Source organism: Anser anser (genome assembly GCF_964211835.1).
Source record: "Anser anser genome assembly, chromosome: 2".
NCBI lineage: Eukaryota > Metazoa > Chordata > Aves > Anseriformes > Anatidae > Anser > Anser anser.
The window spans coordinates 7,308,514-7,324,528 of NC_139721.1; the positions used below are offsets into that span (position 1 = coordinate 7,308,514).

The 16,015-nt window shown below is 40.4% G+C and overlaps 2 long non-coding RNA genes across 2 annotated transcripts in view; both read right to left on the reverse strand.

Moving 5' to 3' along the window:
• LOC310894911 overlaps positions 1-16,015 on the reverse strand; it is a 391,370-nt gene that overhangs the window by 128,366 nt on the left and 246,989 nt on the right. The gene's annotated exons all lie outside the window — the stretch shown is intronic.
• Positions 1,052-13,159, reverse strand: LOC310895749. Its single transcript, XR_014580928.1, has 3 exons — positions 11,634-13,159; positions 3,358-3,425; positions 1,052-1,441 (listed from the first exon to the last, which is right to left on the reverse strand). It is a non-coding gene; the product is annotated as an uncharacterized lncRNA (long non-coding RNA).

Sequence of the window (16,015 nt, forward strand, 5' to 3'; positions counted from 1 at the left end):
AGGGCCTTGTCCAGCTGAGCTGTGACAGTCTTCAAGGATGGAGACGCGGCCTTTGGGGGTAACCTGTGAATTTGGTTTTGTTTTTGTTTTGGTGAAGAATTTTGCCTTGTATCTAACTGATTTTTTTTTTTTTTTTTTTTTTTTTGTGGCAGCTGTGATTATTACCTGTTGTTCCTTGTGCCTGCTTGAGGAAATTCTTGCTTTGTGTTCTCTATAGCTACGATTCAGGTAGCTGAAGACAGCAACTAGGCCTTCTCTTCTCCAAGCTAAAGAAATAGGGTTCACTAAGCCAGACCTTGGTTATCTTGTTATCCAGCATCACAACCACCTTGGTGGGCCTCCACTGGACTTGCTCCAGCTCATCTCTCTCTCCTGTACTGGTAGACCCAAAACTGGAGATAATTCTCCAGATGCAGTTTCATAGTTGCCAAATAGAGGGGAATAATTATGTCCCTACATCTATGCTACTACTAAAGCAGCACAACATGTGGCTCAGGCTGTTGTCCACAAGGACTCCCAGGACATTTTGGTTTGAGCTGCTCCCTAAACACAGAGGCCTTGGCTTGTACAGTTATATGGGGTTATGCCATCCCAACTACTACATACTACATACTACATACTACATACTACATACCCAACTAGCTCTATTGCTTCTTATCTCCAGCTCCATTTTCATCTCAAGAACTCAAACTAGACCTTCCTAAACAAAACTTCTGCAGAGTAAGCTAGTCCGTTGTATCAAAGTATTCCCCAATTTTGAATCACCTGCTAACTCAGCAAGGGTGTGTTCATATTGCCCAGTCATTTGAAGATGACAGATTAACAACCCCATTACCAATCATCAAAGAATGCCAGTCATAATTGCTTCCAGGTAAACTTTGAGCTGGTGACCATTATGTTTGAGTCTGACAATCCAGTTAATTTAATACCCATCATGTAGTGTACCCATCCAGTACATATATCCTCATTATGGCTGCAAGAATACTAAAGGAACTGTGTTAAAAGCTTTCCTAAAGTCAATGTAAATGATTTAACTCCCAACCTCCCCATGTCCACTGAGTCTGCCATTTCGTTGTGGAAAGCAATCAGGCTGGTCAAGCATGATTTATCCTAATTTATTACACATGATTTATCCAGACTCTGTGTTCACAATCACCTTGTCCTTCATGTGCCTGGAAATGGTTTCTGTGTATAACACCATTTTTTTAATAAGCCCTGGAAAAAAAAATAAATGCAAGGTCTGGGAGGCAGCTCTTGGCTACGTGCTCCAGGTACCAGGACAAGAATTCACAGGTATTCATTGTGCCAGAGCTAAAGGTTTTGTATAAAGTGGAATACTTTCCAAAGAGAGGCAAGCATTGTGTTCTGTCCCAGAACAGTATGTGGTTTGACTTGTGGTGGCAGGGTTTTTCAAGGACTTCTGCACTCCACAGTTTGGCACCTACAAGAAAAAAGAGTATAAGTTAAGACATCTCCTTGCCAAGTTCATTGACTTTTGTGAATACTGGTTTTAGAAATTGACGTCACTGTGCATTGGTGTTGACAGAAGTGCTGTAATTCTTCTAACAGGCTTTTGTGTTATAATGCCTAAATTTGTCACTTTAATCCTTAACTTTAACCTCTGTGTACCCCATTGATACTTCAGTAATGTCTTGTGTACTTCAGTGGTATTCATGTAGTAGGCAAAATTGAAGGTGCTACAAACATTTATTATAACGATGAGAGGAGTAGAGCTTGAGTCTAGAGTCAGGAAAACCTCTCTTGTGTGCCTAAGTAAATATGCAGCCTGGACTTAGACCCTCACATTATTCCACACATTATCAGGGCAGAGAGTATTTACCAAAAGCCAGTAAACAGAGACAGGAAAGATTTAAAATAGCAAGTAGAAAATTCAGAGAAAATAGCACGTCTTTGATCACACGTACAACTGAGTTAGCAAGGAGACCTGATGCAGAAAGACACACTTCACTTACTAGGATTTATCTAAGTGAAGGTTAGGGACAAATTTCTTGACCAGTAAACTTGCCAAACAATTTGATTTGGATATGAGATTCCCATGATCTACTGATGCTCTGTTACATGTTTACAGCTACAGATCATTGCCTGTGCAGAGAACAGGACTGTGCTTTTTAGAAATCCTCTGGTTTGTGAGCATGTTGGGAGTATTTAGAAGTGATTAAAATATTTTAGAGGCATTTACTACACATCAGGGGAGGGCTGTGCAGAGGAAGATGTTTCTTATTTTCAGTGGTTTGGACTGATTTGGGTTAAATATGAACAAAAAGAAGAAATGTTTTGCCCTTTCCTCCTCTGCATTTCTGTGAGTGATAAAACTTGAGCTGTGCTGCCAAAATAATCACAGCTTAGAAAGCTGCTTTGAGGGATGGGGATTATCTCCATTATCACAGCTCTTCCAAAGGTATGAGCATAGAGGACATCAATCTGATAAGACAAAAATCCTTGTATTTGTGTTCCCATATCTATAAATTCTATAATGCACCCCGAAGCACCAAATAGAGTCACACTCATGCAGTGCCTTACTCATGCAAGTAAGAGTTCAGGATTATTTCATGTCCTGAAACCATGGAATGGTGATACCTAAGACCAGACTGTAAATGACTTGTCCCTTCATTCAGACGCAAACCACAGCTCTGCTGCAGCAAAAGTGGCCCTGTCTAAGTCCCAGAAATACTTCCAGTGGCAGACCAGGATGTAGGCAGTATCTAAGGTCATCCTTTTGCTCTACAATGGGCATAAAATTGTGTGCACTCACCAGTTTCCTTCCCGGATTCAGGTACAAACTGTGCCAGAGGGACTGTCAACAAGATGCATCTCACAGACAGCTCAGCTGTACCTGTGCGTCTCTGGTTGCAGGTCAAACTATTCCTTGATGCACAGTGGGAAGATGGACGCACTGCTGATACCCAGGCAGCAGAGTCTGAGCACGGTCTCCAGTCTGGAGGATGTCTGCTTAACTGTACTATATGTGCATATTTTTCAGACAGCTTAAGAGCTCTTGACTTGCTGTCTTCTCTGTTCAGATACTTATGATGTTTTCACAATACTCTCCCATTTCTTCTGACTTTTGCCTCTCGTAATTAACTCTTGCACACACATAAAATCACACTACGTCCCTTCCATGCATACTCTGAAATTTATATTTACAAATGGAATCACAATGTGGATTGTAAAGCACAAAGCTCTACATGCTTTACATGCTTCACAGCAACTGAATGTGACCAAAGCACTTTTACTTTCTGTGGCAAAGCTCAAAAGGTTTGACAGTCACACTTAAAACGTAAGCCCCTGAGCAGGCAGAGATGGGGAGCAGCAGTGTCTCAGAACCGATCTACTCACCATGAGAGTAAAACATTGCTTGGCTCTTGCTTTTCTTCTCTTCTTGCTGTTGTTATCCAATTAAATAACTGTAACAATGGGAAATGACATAATTGGTTGATTGGGTTTCTGGAAATATAACACATGTGCCTTGTGACCCAAACAGACTCACAGAGCAAGCAGACAGAGGAAATAGCAACAAGAGACAGAATCCTGTATTAGACTGGAGTCAGGACAGAGTTGTTAAAAAGGTAAAGGGGAAAGAAACTTCCTCCATGGCCTGAAAATGTGTATACTTGAATTATACTGATATCATTGGCAAATGCTTTGTGTTCAGGTTCCTCAATTATACAAAATTGTCAAATCAAATACTAGAATAATTTAGTAATCCTGCGTCTGTTCAGCACTCAGGCTGTCTCTGGTTAGATGCTGTAATCCAGTTCACAGGTAGAACTATACTAATGATATTGTGTTTTCTGAGTAACAGGATGCTACTTTAGCCGATACAAAAGGAAAGGACATGAGCTGATTTGGAAAAGAAGAAGAACTACTACAAAAAACTGGAGGAGATAGGTGGGGATGAATATAGTAAATGATAAAGTTGGGAGAACTGATGAAGAGGGCTAACTTTTTAAAGATCAAATAAAGTTATTTCCAGTAAAGCCACAGGAAATGATTTTCATCTTTTGTATGGTTGTTGAGAGAAAATGTCTATGCTTGAGTAAGAAGTCAAACAAGTTAATTTTCTGCCCCTCTGTGAGACCAGATGCTGCTAAGCAGGATAGCAGGCCAAGGGACAGTGTGGAAGCAACAATTTAAAGCATCACCATTTTCCCCCTTCTTAACCAGCTCCTTTCTCTCCCTTCCTTCTGGAAGGAAGGGGACTGAAAGAGGAGAGAAAATAAGAAGAAAACAAAAAAATATATATCATTAAAAATATAATGAGGTGAAGGAAAGATCACTTGAAAGTCAGGAGATGGCAGACAGGCCAAACTCTCAAAGCAGTGGAAAGCATTATTGATAGGTGATATCAATAATAAATGTGAACAGGAGGTAAGAAGCTGCGAGGAGGATGCAAGTGCAGGTTTACACTTGAAGAAGAGGGATGGAGCATGTTTGGGCTAATGAGGAAGCAGCTACTCTGCTAAGGGCACGAGGTTACTTGCTCTGAATTCTCTTCTGGCTTTGCTTATGAAGGGGGGAACTGGATGATTTGGGGATCTTCCTTTTCTAGTACTGCCACTGGGGAAATCTCTCCTGTTCTCTGTGTGGCACTGGGGCCAATTAATTCTGGCCTCAGCTGAGCCTCAGCTTTTAGGTAAAATGCAATGCTAAAATCTGCACATGGTGGTGGTGGAAAAGCCAAGTGTAGAGCTGGAAAAGTGGTCAGAGCACCAGCTCTGTCGGGAAGGGTTTCACCTCACGCTATTCAGGGGGGGAATGCGGTGTTGTTGCTGGTAAGAGTCCCATTCTGTCTGTCGAATGAAAAACACTGCAAACACGCGTTGCTATTCCTGCAGAAGACTAGGTCCACAGTACACACATTATGTTAGCCAGAAGGTGGCATTTAGGTGTTTCTTTCAAACAAAAATTACCTCTCTCTTATCCTCTCGTCCATGTTTGTGCCAAGTACATTCCAGCACATCCTGAATTACTGTTCATATGATGGTAAAAGATTATGCTGTCCAGTCAAGACTCACAATGACTAAGGAAAATTTTTTTCTAGTCATTCAGGTTAGGACTCAGCTCTGCTGCTATTGACGACAGCAACAATAACAACATTACTGTTGTTTCTAAAGGGGAATATGAAGAGCTGAAGAACTTGTGCCTACAGTTACCTTCACATATCCTCATCACAGTGCTGTTCAGCAAGTATCACGCTTATTTTGGGAATATCTTTGGAATCTCTAAATGTTCCAAAGATAAAACATTTGTTTGAAAATCCCATGGAATTTTCTCAAAGGACTTCAGAAGCCTTGAAATTCCTCTTAGGATGGAATGGTAATGAATAGATTGCTGGTTTTGTCTCATTTTGTTATTTCTAGACAGGAATATGAAAATGAAAACTAAAAGGCAATGAAAATAGGCAGATCTGTCCTTCAGAACTTCACAGAAAACAATGTTAAAAAATAGTATACTGGTATTTTAGGAAAAATCATTCTAAGTGTTTAGTGAGTCACCTCTATTTATCTAAACCTTATGCCTTTTGCTGTTTGTTTCCAAGGAGCGCTGCCCTTTCTCCTCCACTTGCCTGGTCAAGTGCTGAAGATGTGAATTCCTAAACCTAGATTCAGTGCACCTTTCAGAATCAAAGCCAAGTTTTTGAAAATTAAGGATATGGATAAAATTTCTCCTCAGTGTAAGAGCAAGACCTGCCATGAAAGCAAGATGTAAAAATCTAATCAGTCTTTCTAAGGATTGGAACAATTAGTAGTGATGGAAATATGTAAAGAAATTTGCTTTCAGCAGCTGCTGTAAGCAGATATTCTTCAAATAACATTTTAAAGTAACATTTTAAATAGGTATTTAATCAATGATATATTCACTGAAATTGTTGTCTTTCCTGTTTTCTTTATGTTTAGAACCAGGTGAGAAAAGCTGGATATATGTCCTCAGTGATTTTTTTTTCTTTTTTTTCCTGTTAACACAGTATTTGCAACTGGATATCCTTTAGGGGAGTTTTTCTAGGGTGTAATTTCCATGAAACTAGAGAGAAGTGGAATTACTTCTTACCTCAAGCTAAACTGAATTTCTCTCTTACTAAAATCTCAGTTGTTTCTTAGTATTGCCTCTGGGCTTTGCAGCACTTTCTCCTACTTGTGACAACTCCTTTTTACCCTTGAGAACTTCAGATAATTTACCCCAGAGAAGAGTTGTCATATAGGATTTAAACAATGATTTAGGGCCTGCTACCTAGAATAAAGGGGAACAAAACCTATGATATCATCTAGTCTGGGCACCAGTGAATGCAATGTTGTGCCTTTTAGATATAGGTAAGTGTACATTATCTAGTGTCTATCCCCTGAGAGCATCTTCTACAGTCTAAGCCACTGCAGTGCCCAGGAGCATTTCCTGACACTCATCGTATGACTTGCCTCACTTAATAGCATCCCATTACTCTTAGTTATGGCCTCTTAATTCACTTCTTAAAAATCCTCACATTTTGGGTGCATAAACCTGCCATATATGTACAGGCACATTCACGTTGTGTTATCCAGTGCACAAAAAATGCAGCACTCTCTGCCCAGGACACTCTCCTCACTTCAAGTTATGAAAAGGAATATAGAGTGAACCTTAACAGGTTGCATTTGACTACATGTGGACGTCATGAACAGAGTGCAGGGTGCAACTCCTCTGATCCCAACATACATATTTGAAGAAAGTTGATTTTATGTCCTGAAAGTGCCCATTTTTCTCTATTATGTTCTCATCTGGTTAGTTTGTCCAAAAGTCCACACTGAAGATATATAAAGCTGGGTGAGATATGCTCCACCTCAGTTCACTGCGACTAAAGGGTTGTTAGGCATTGGAATGGGCTGCCCAGGGAAGTGGTTGAGTCACCATCCCTGGAGGTCTTTAAAAGACGTTTAGATGTAGAGCTCAGTGATATGGTTTAGTGGAGGACTTGTTAGTGTTAGGTCAGAGGTTGGACTCTGTGATCTTGGAGGTCTCTTCCAACCTAGATGATTCTGTGATTCTGTAACAAAACAACAGAAAAATAACAGATATCTCAGGAGCTGGGTCCTCTCCAACACTTACAAGAGCAGAGCACAGGGAGAAGGATGACAGATCTCATATCTCCTCATTGCAACTGGTGTGTAGCCTGGGTCGTCACCCCCATCACTGCACAGTTGTGTTATGGTCCACATGGACCATATGGTCCTGAAAGTGTCCACCTTTTCAAAACATTCCCCGTGCTCACAGTTAAGCACTCAGTTGGGCATTTAAGGGAGAATATGAACAACCTGCTAGTTCTTGCTTTGGGACATCTGTCTTTATACAAGCCCAACTGCAGGTCTGAGAAGCACTAAGTAGTTTTTTCACATATAATAAAACCGTGTGTAGAGGCATGAATTTAATCATTCTTTAGTCTTAAAGTTTAATTTGGTCTAATAATTAAAAGCAGAAAAAGGAAGGTTAAGAGCCTGTATTTGATATCTTGTAGTAGCAAGTTAACTAATAAAATACTAGAATACTAACTCTATTCTACTCTTGTTAGACATATGGGGAAAATAAACTGAACTTCCTGACACTGCTTCAGTCAACTTTTTTTTCCCCTAGCTGAGCTTTTTTGGTGAATGTTATCTATATCTTCAAGCAGAAGCATGTGATATTGTAGACAGACCAAATGTTTTAGTATTGCTGCAGTGTGCTTGCCATTCCTCTATGACTTCAGCCTATGTAAAGATTACAGCACTTGCTATCATAATGCAATTTTTAAAGTAACTTTTTGCTTGCTGAGGGTCAATAGGACAAAAGGCCATTCCATGGCAATTACTTTTCCCATGGTTTAAAAAGGAAAAATCAGGTCCTGTTACTTAAAAATGTGATATATTTTTTTCCCTAACATTTTAGTTGCTCACTTCCTGCCAATCATGCTTTGCTGAAGTTGCCTCAGATATTGTTAAGAGCTGTGTGTTGTGCTGTTCATCTGACCTGTAGGGAAAAAAGTAGTTCTCATCAGAGAAAGAATCCTGCTTTTCTTAAAAAAAATAAAAAATAAATACTGAGGTGAGCAGGTATTTTCAAGAACTCACTGGATTTTTTTCTGCAGCCAAGAATGTATCACTTTAGCAGGGGAAAGTTATACTTGTCAGCTTCCTGACTGCCAAGTGTCATATTAATCCTGACTTCAGGTGGATACTGTGACAGTGCCTTCATCCTTGATAAACCATTTAGTCTCTGTTCAGTCTACTAAAGAGTCTTCAGACTCTTATTGCACTGTGGTGTGGCTTTAGCTGATAAATCAGGCAGAGGATCATTTTCCTCTCTGCCCTCCCTTCACCACATTAATATTGATTATTTGGAAATAAGGAGTCCCAAGGAGTGGAAGTGGATACGCCTCATTGCCTTGAACAATTCTTTTCCCTCTATTGGGGCAGTACAAGGTAAATTAATAGTGTGCTTGCAGACACTAGATAATGTTAATGTACTTGCTATTGATACAGCGAAATAACATGAGTAACTTCAGCTTTACTTAAAACAAAACATTAATTTTCCAAGGCCAATAGGATTTATGCAGCTGGTCAGTATAGTGCATGCAATCTTTGTTTTTAAATAAGCAACATTTGCTTTTTTAAACATGAAGTAGGATTTTAGTGCCTGATGAAAGACAAAAGGTGATTTTAATTCATTGCTTATGCTCTCAGGCTGTTGTCTGCCTTTAATCTAAGTCCCTGCTTGATTTTGTGGCTAAGAAGATGCTTTTTATACTAAGTAATAATGCACAACAACATTATCCCCTGTGATCCTCTGGCTATGTAAAAATGCAAATTGTAAGCATGAAGTCTGTAGTTTCGTATATGCGTCAAAAAAAATGTTTCCATATAAAGAAAATACGTTGGCAATGAAGGAAACCCCACTTCCATATCTAATTGATATATCTAATTCCAGTCTAATTGAATGCTCTGGGAAATTATTACGTTTGCATTTGATTAAATAGAGGGTATTTAACAATAGACTGGACCTCTGCTAGTTGAAAGCACAGATGGTAATGGAGCCACAATACTTTCTTGACCTTTGAGGCATATTTAAAACACCTTCAGCCTACCTGAAGACTTCCTCCCACAGTTCCTCCTGCCTTTGCTGTATGAGGACCATCTCCCATGCTGTGATGGGAAATTTGGAGGAAACGGCTAGTGCAGAGTATTGGTGAATCTAATGCTATGCTGGTGATGGTTGTACTTTCAGAGTGCTGTCTACCACAGATCACAGCACAGCAGCATGGGCTGGGACACAATGAAGGCACTGCCATGCAGAATCAAAGAGTCGCCATGTTCCCTTTTCTCTTCTGGCCCCACCAACTTGCTATACAATTCTGTGCAACTCACCTGAACTGAAAGTTGTTCACCCATCTGTAATTCCAATGTAGTAATAAATTATGGGTAGAACTTCAATTACAGCAAATTTGGCCCTGCTTTTCTCTTTGCACTCTGATCCTAATTTTTACAAACATGTTTCTAGCTCATAAATATTCACGGAATAGCTCATGTAAACAATTTTTTTCTACATGTTATTCATGCACTGTTTGCTTTGATTGTGCAAGTTCCTCTATGTGTTACTTATGGTGGGTGAATGGTCATAAAAGTCACATATTATTATTTCTGGTACCAGACTGGGTGACTGAAGTTTCTAGGCAGGAGTATAGCAAACAACAAACTGTGGATAATGAATAGCAAGTAACAAATAACAAAATATACAGAATGAATATTTGGAGGAATAATTATTTGTGCTGAAAATCATGAAACTTTTAGGATCTGCCAGCGTTTTTTCTCCCAGACAAACTGGTATTCATTTGAAAGCTCATGAATGATAGATAATCTCATCTCACAAATAATGACAGTTCAAACCTCAATTAAACAAGCCTCACAAAATCCCTGGGAGACAGGCAATAATAGTTTTATATTACTAAAACTGATACGTGAATATTTTCCCAAAGAAGTATGGCATTTGAGGGGTATTTTTACACCACTGAAAGAAATACACTACTGCAAATGAGTGAAAAATACCATTATTATATTTGTCAGATTCCAGCATGCAAGAAAATTAGATGAAAGACACTCAAGAAATCATCTCTGGTGGACTGAATAAGGAAAACAACATCATTTATTTGTGGCAGGTCAGCACAGAACCTCTTCCAGACTCAGCGAATCCTACAGTTACTTGACAGCATGCCAACCCACAGAGCAAATGTCAAAAATTCCTTCTCACGCTGTTCTGTTCCTTTAAATGATTAACTGTAGGCAAGAAATGTAGATAATCTGCACCTATCCAGCCCATCAGGAGAGAACAAAACCTGATCTCTGTTGCAGGAGTTTCAGAATTATAAGTGGATCTTACAGAATTCATTATTTGCTGTTTGTACTAAGGCGGCATCAGTCTCCAGGGTCATGCAAATGGCCAAGGCACCTTTCTGCCTCTTCGACTGCCTCACTCATAGCTATATAGTACTGATATTCAAGTCCTAAACAATTTTATTTTTCTGACTCTGCATTTACGCCAGAAGTCTATGGTAAAGTTGGATTACCCACAGTATGCCCACAATAAGAGGAATCCCATTTCTTTACCGATGTAGAACTCGATGTTTATCTGAGAGAACTTACGACCAAAGAATGAAGTTTATAGGAGATCAGTTTTCATCATGCTTCACTACTGTAGCGTTGGAGGTGCTGAAGAACAAGTGGAAGGAATGTAGTAAACTAAAACTTATTGCAAGCCTTCCAGCAGTCTCTTTGTTGGAGCACTTCAGATACCAGCTTGCTATGCTCTTACTATAGCCTCTTTCCCCAGAAGCTAATAGGGAACTTAATTAGGCATAATATTAGCAGTTCTTCAGTTGTATGCAAAGGTCCTATAAAGCACCTACAGTGCTCCAAGTCAGTTTTGTAGATTCTGTACTATCTGTATTAAAACTGACAGTTGTAAAGGGGATATTTTTAAGAAGATATGAAATGAGGAATTTCCAACCCCCCAAAAAGCCTTCTCATGTAAAGTGACAAAAAAGCAAGCACACAAAGTCCGCCATCTTAAAATCATGGAATGTTTTGGATTGGAAGAGACCTTAAATCTTCTAAATGAATGTTTCAGTGCTCAAATGCAAGTATAAACTTATTTATACTTCATTCTCTGGTTGCCCAGAGAAGCTGTGGATGCCCCATCCCTGGAAGGGTTCAAGGCCAGATTGGATGGGGCTTTGAGCAACCTAGTCTGATGGGAGGTGTACCTGCCCACAGCAGGGGGTTGGAACTAGTTGGGCTTTAAGATCCCTTCCAACCCAAACCATTCTATGATTATATGATTTATATTTGGCTGCTCAGGAGGGAGAGAGGGAACAAAGAGACTCAGTGGGCAGAAGACTGGCGTTGCAGTGACAAGTATCAGCACTGAAGCTGGTCTCCATGCTATTGTTAATCTGGAATTCTCAAAGTAGGAAGAATTGGGGGTAAATTCCTATTAAGCCAGCAAAGTCCTTCTTAAAATATCAAGTTATCAGTGCTCCTACCCTTTTGAACCTTTCAAACTCTTAACAACTTGTGTTTTTCAATTTTCTTTTACAGCTTGAGTTTTCAAAAACTTACTTTTTTTTCTTCCTCCTGCCTGGAGACATTTATCTTCCCAGAATGTTGAAATTCCCTCACACTGCAGGATAAAAGAGCTGGTGCAAGTTTGCAACTTTATCAGTATACTGTCACACTTCTACCTCAGTCCAGGGCTAGGAAAGCAGGCTCAGAAATGGCAAAAAAATCTGTGACATGGTAGCAGGGAGGAATGCACCTCGTGCTTCCAGAGCTGTACTGGGAGTTAGACCCCTCCAGAGGTATAGTTCTTTTTCTGCCATTGATTTCTGCTCTGACCTTTGGTTGCTTGTTAAATCCTCAATTTTCAAAGGTGCTAAATGACTGCCACTAGGTAAAATCCTGTTTTTAACTGAGGTCAGTAAGAGCTTTGCAGCTGGAAGCCAGGATTTCATCTGTTCACTTCAGCTGCAGCTGTGAGTGCTCAGAAAATCATGCAGCTGGGGAAGGGGGACTGGGTGAGGGGAGAGGTTAGGTCAAAACCAGGTTGGAAGTAGCTTTGGCTGTGTTCAGTTAACTTCAAGGTATGATTCTGCCCCACAAGTTATGAGGCAGATTAGTGACTGATCCAATAATGTAATGAATTACTTCTCAGTAAAAGCTGTGCCATGCAGCCTACGAGATGAATGATTGATTATAAATGAAATACAAGAGCTTAGTACCTGACATAAGTCATGTTAACAGGGAATATGAAGGAATACCACATTATGTCTTCCTGGACTCAGAAGGCCTTTGACACTGTCATCCATAAGATCAGAAGCTGTTGAAGCAAGGGCTGGATGAGCAGACAGCGAGGTGGACAGAAAACTGGCTGAACGGCTGGGCCCAGAGGGTGGTGGTCAGTGGTGCAAGGTGTAGTTGGAGGCCAGCAATGAGTGGAGCACTCCAGCAGTCAATACCATGTCCAGTCCTGGGTAACATCTGCATTAATGGTCTGGATGGATTTTTAACCTACAGAAGAGAAGGCCCAGGGAGGATCTTATCAATGTGTATAAATACCTGAAGAGAGAATGCAAAGAAAACAGAGTCAGGCTCTCTTCAGTGATGCCCAGTGCCAGGATAAAAGGCAATGGGCACAAACTGGAACATAAGAGGTGCCATCCAAACATCAGGAAGCACTTCTTTTTTGTGCAGGTGATGAAGCACTGGAATAAGTTGCTTAGAGAGGTTGTAGAGTCTCTCTCCTTGCAGATCTTCAAAAGCTGCCTGGGTATGGTGCCGGGCAACCTGCTGTAGGCATTCTTGCTTGAGTGGGGAGGTTTGGACAAGGTGACCTCCAAAGGTCCCTTCTAACCTCAGCTATTCTGCGATTCTGTCACAACACATAAGGCTATACAAAATGGTATGCACTATTGCATCTTTCCATAGGTGTCATCCAGAGTTTTTCAGTGTGGATAAGATGGCATCTATCAGAGAAATCATTCCACTTTGAAGCTTGAAATCCTAACAAATAAAGTATCTGGAGTATTTTATGGTAAGGAGAGGTCACTGAAATCCAGTTATAAGTAATAATTCAGTTGAAAGCTGTATTTCTTTTCTTTTTTTTTTTTTTTTTTCTTCTGCCATGTACTGCTTATCTGTCTCCTTTCTCTTACATGTGTTGAGCAGTAGAATGACCCTCAGGACAAAATAATGTAAGCCACAGCAGTCTCCAGTATTGTATATTAAAGTAGTGACTTGCATTTAATGCCAAAATAATGCTTAATTCAGCCAAACATCTGAATATATTTTAATCTATAAGCTTATCAATAGGTTTTTGGCATTAAAAAGACTGCATACACTGAAAGCTAAGAATATGAGAAACTGCATTTCTGAATAAAAGCTAAATAGCGCTGAGCTACAAGCAATGTGAGGGGACTTAATAATTCACTTAAATCATAGAATCATTAGGGTTGGAAAAGACCTTCACGATCAGCTGGTCCAACCATTCCCCTACCACCAATGTCACCCACTAAACCGTGTCCCTAAGCACCACGTCCAACCTTTCCTTAAACACCTCCAGGGACGGTGACTCCACCACCTCCCTGGGCAACCCGTCCCAATGCCTGACTGCTCTTTCTGAGGAGAAATGTCTCTCATTTCCAACCTGAACCTCCCCTGGAGCAACTTGAAGCCATTCCCTCTTGTCCTATCACTAGTTATCTGCAAAAAGAGGCCAACCCCCAGCTCCCCACACTTTCCTTTCAGGGAGTTGCAGAGAGCAATAAGGTCTCCCCTAAGCCTCCTCTTCTCCAGACTAAACAACCCCAGCTCCCTCAGATGCTTCTCACAGGACTTGTGTTCCAGGCCCTTCACCAGCTTCGTAGCCCTTTTCTGGACACTCTCCAGAGTCCTTCTTGTATGTCCTTCTTGATGTTCTTCTTGTAGTGAGGGGCCCAAAACTGAACACAGTACTTGAGGTGTGGCCTCACCAGAGCTGAGTACAGGGGGACGATCCCCTCCCTGCTCCTGCTGGCTGCACTATTCCTGATACAAGCCAGGATGCCGGTGGCCTTCTTGGTCACCTGGGCACACTGCTGGCTCATGTTCAAGTGAGCATCAATCAGCACCCCCAGGTCCTTTTCCTCTGCACAGCTTTCCAGCCACTCTGCCCCAAGCCTGCAGGGGTTGTTGTGACCAAAGTGCAGGCTAAGTGCACTTAGCCATGTTGAATCTCATCCTGGTGGCCTCTGCCCATTGACCCATCCTGTCCAGGTCCCTCTACAAGGCCTTCCTACCCTCTGGCAGATCGACACTTCCCCCCAACTTGGTGTCATCTGCAAACTTGCTGAGGGTGCAGTCAATTCCCTCATCCAATAAAGATATTAAAGAGTGTGGGCCCCAATACCAATCCCAGGGGAACACCACTGGTGACCAGTCACCAGCTGGATTTCACTCTGTTCACCACCATTCTCTGGACTGGCTGTCCAGCCAGTTTTTAACCCATTTTAACCCATATTTTGATGATGATGGTGATGATGATAATGATGATGATAAAATGTGATATGGTATACTATAATACATATAATAACAAAGGGTATAACAAAAGGACACACATCATCCAACAGATTAGTCAAGTCGTTTGTAATAAAACAGCTAAAATATGTGTTTTTCATCAGTGTTTCATCTCAGAAAAAAATTAGACAGAGCCTTCACAAACTACAGAAATGAGAACACTTCCCACATCCAAATTTAAATGCATATTTTTGCCCATCCCCAGTTATAAATAGAACTGGTTGACATTTTTCATACACATTGCTTGTCAATAATAAAAAAAAATAATAAAAAGGCCTTTCAGGTTTGTTTGTTTGTTTGTTTTTGTTTTTAATTTCTAGACCTGTTAATGTTCTGTTTGCATTTTATTTCATCAGGCTCCCAAAATGAAAATAAAAGTAACCTTTCCTCAATGCACACTTTTTTGTTTAATCCCTTTGTAAAGTGAAAAGCTTCTGGATTTTCCCTAGTGTTTAGTTTTTCACATCAACACAAGATGATGTAGGATATTTTGCTATGTTTCCCTAATCATACAGATCATAAATGTAATTCAAAAAAAGGACTAAACATTTAGATATCTAACAAGGCCTTGGCTAATTTAACCATTAGAAACTGATGATTTAAACAGGCAATTTCTAGTGGAGATATAAGTTCACACTGGATATCAGGAGAAAAAATGACCATGTGATTGGATTTTGGCTGAGGTGAAGTTTTTTTCCATGATGCCCAGAGGGCTGGCAGTCCAGATACAAAGCAGCAGAGTAGAGGGATGATAGGTTTGACCCTGAATGATATTTCAGATCAATTCTTTGCAAGATTTTTATTTTTAAAAAAGTTAAGCTGCCTTATCTTCTGACCAGCTCTAATTACAAATCTCAGCTGTGTTCAGAGCAGAATCTGTTCTGTAAACTGTTTTCTTCTAAAAACAGCTTTAACACTGCTGACTCCTCTCCTTGAAATCTCCAGCTTGGCTTTCCTGTTTTATCTTTTTGTCGTCTTCTTTGAGCTATTCATCACGATTTCATTGTCAGAATAATCTTCATATCTTTTTCTCACTGTTTTGGTAGATCTGTGCCTCTCCTGATGGGTCTCTTATGATTCATTGACCTCACGATGTCGGAAATTTAGCAGGGAGTCACCTGGGGGAATCTCTCCAGGTAAAACACAATTCCTGTTTGATAGGGAATTATCAAGGATGATAGGGAGTTAACAGGAAACACAATTCTTGTTTGATAGGGAGTTAACAATATGAATGAAATTACACTGAATGATACAGGAGTGAGCACACTCCATCACAAGATGCCGGGAACAGGGACATTCTCCATTATCCCCTTCTTTCCTCACCACCTCCCAAGCAAACGCATCCCCCGTCTCTCAAATTCCTACATTTAGCATGGTTGGGAGTACTAGGA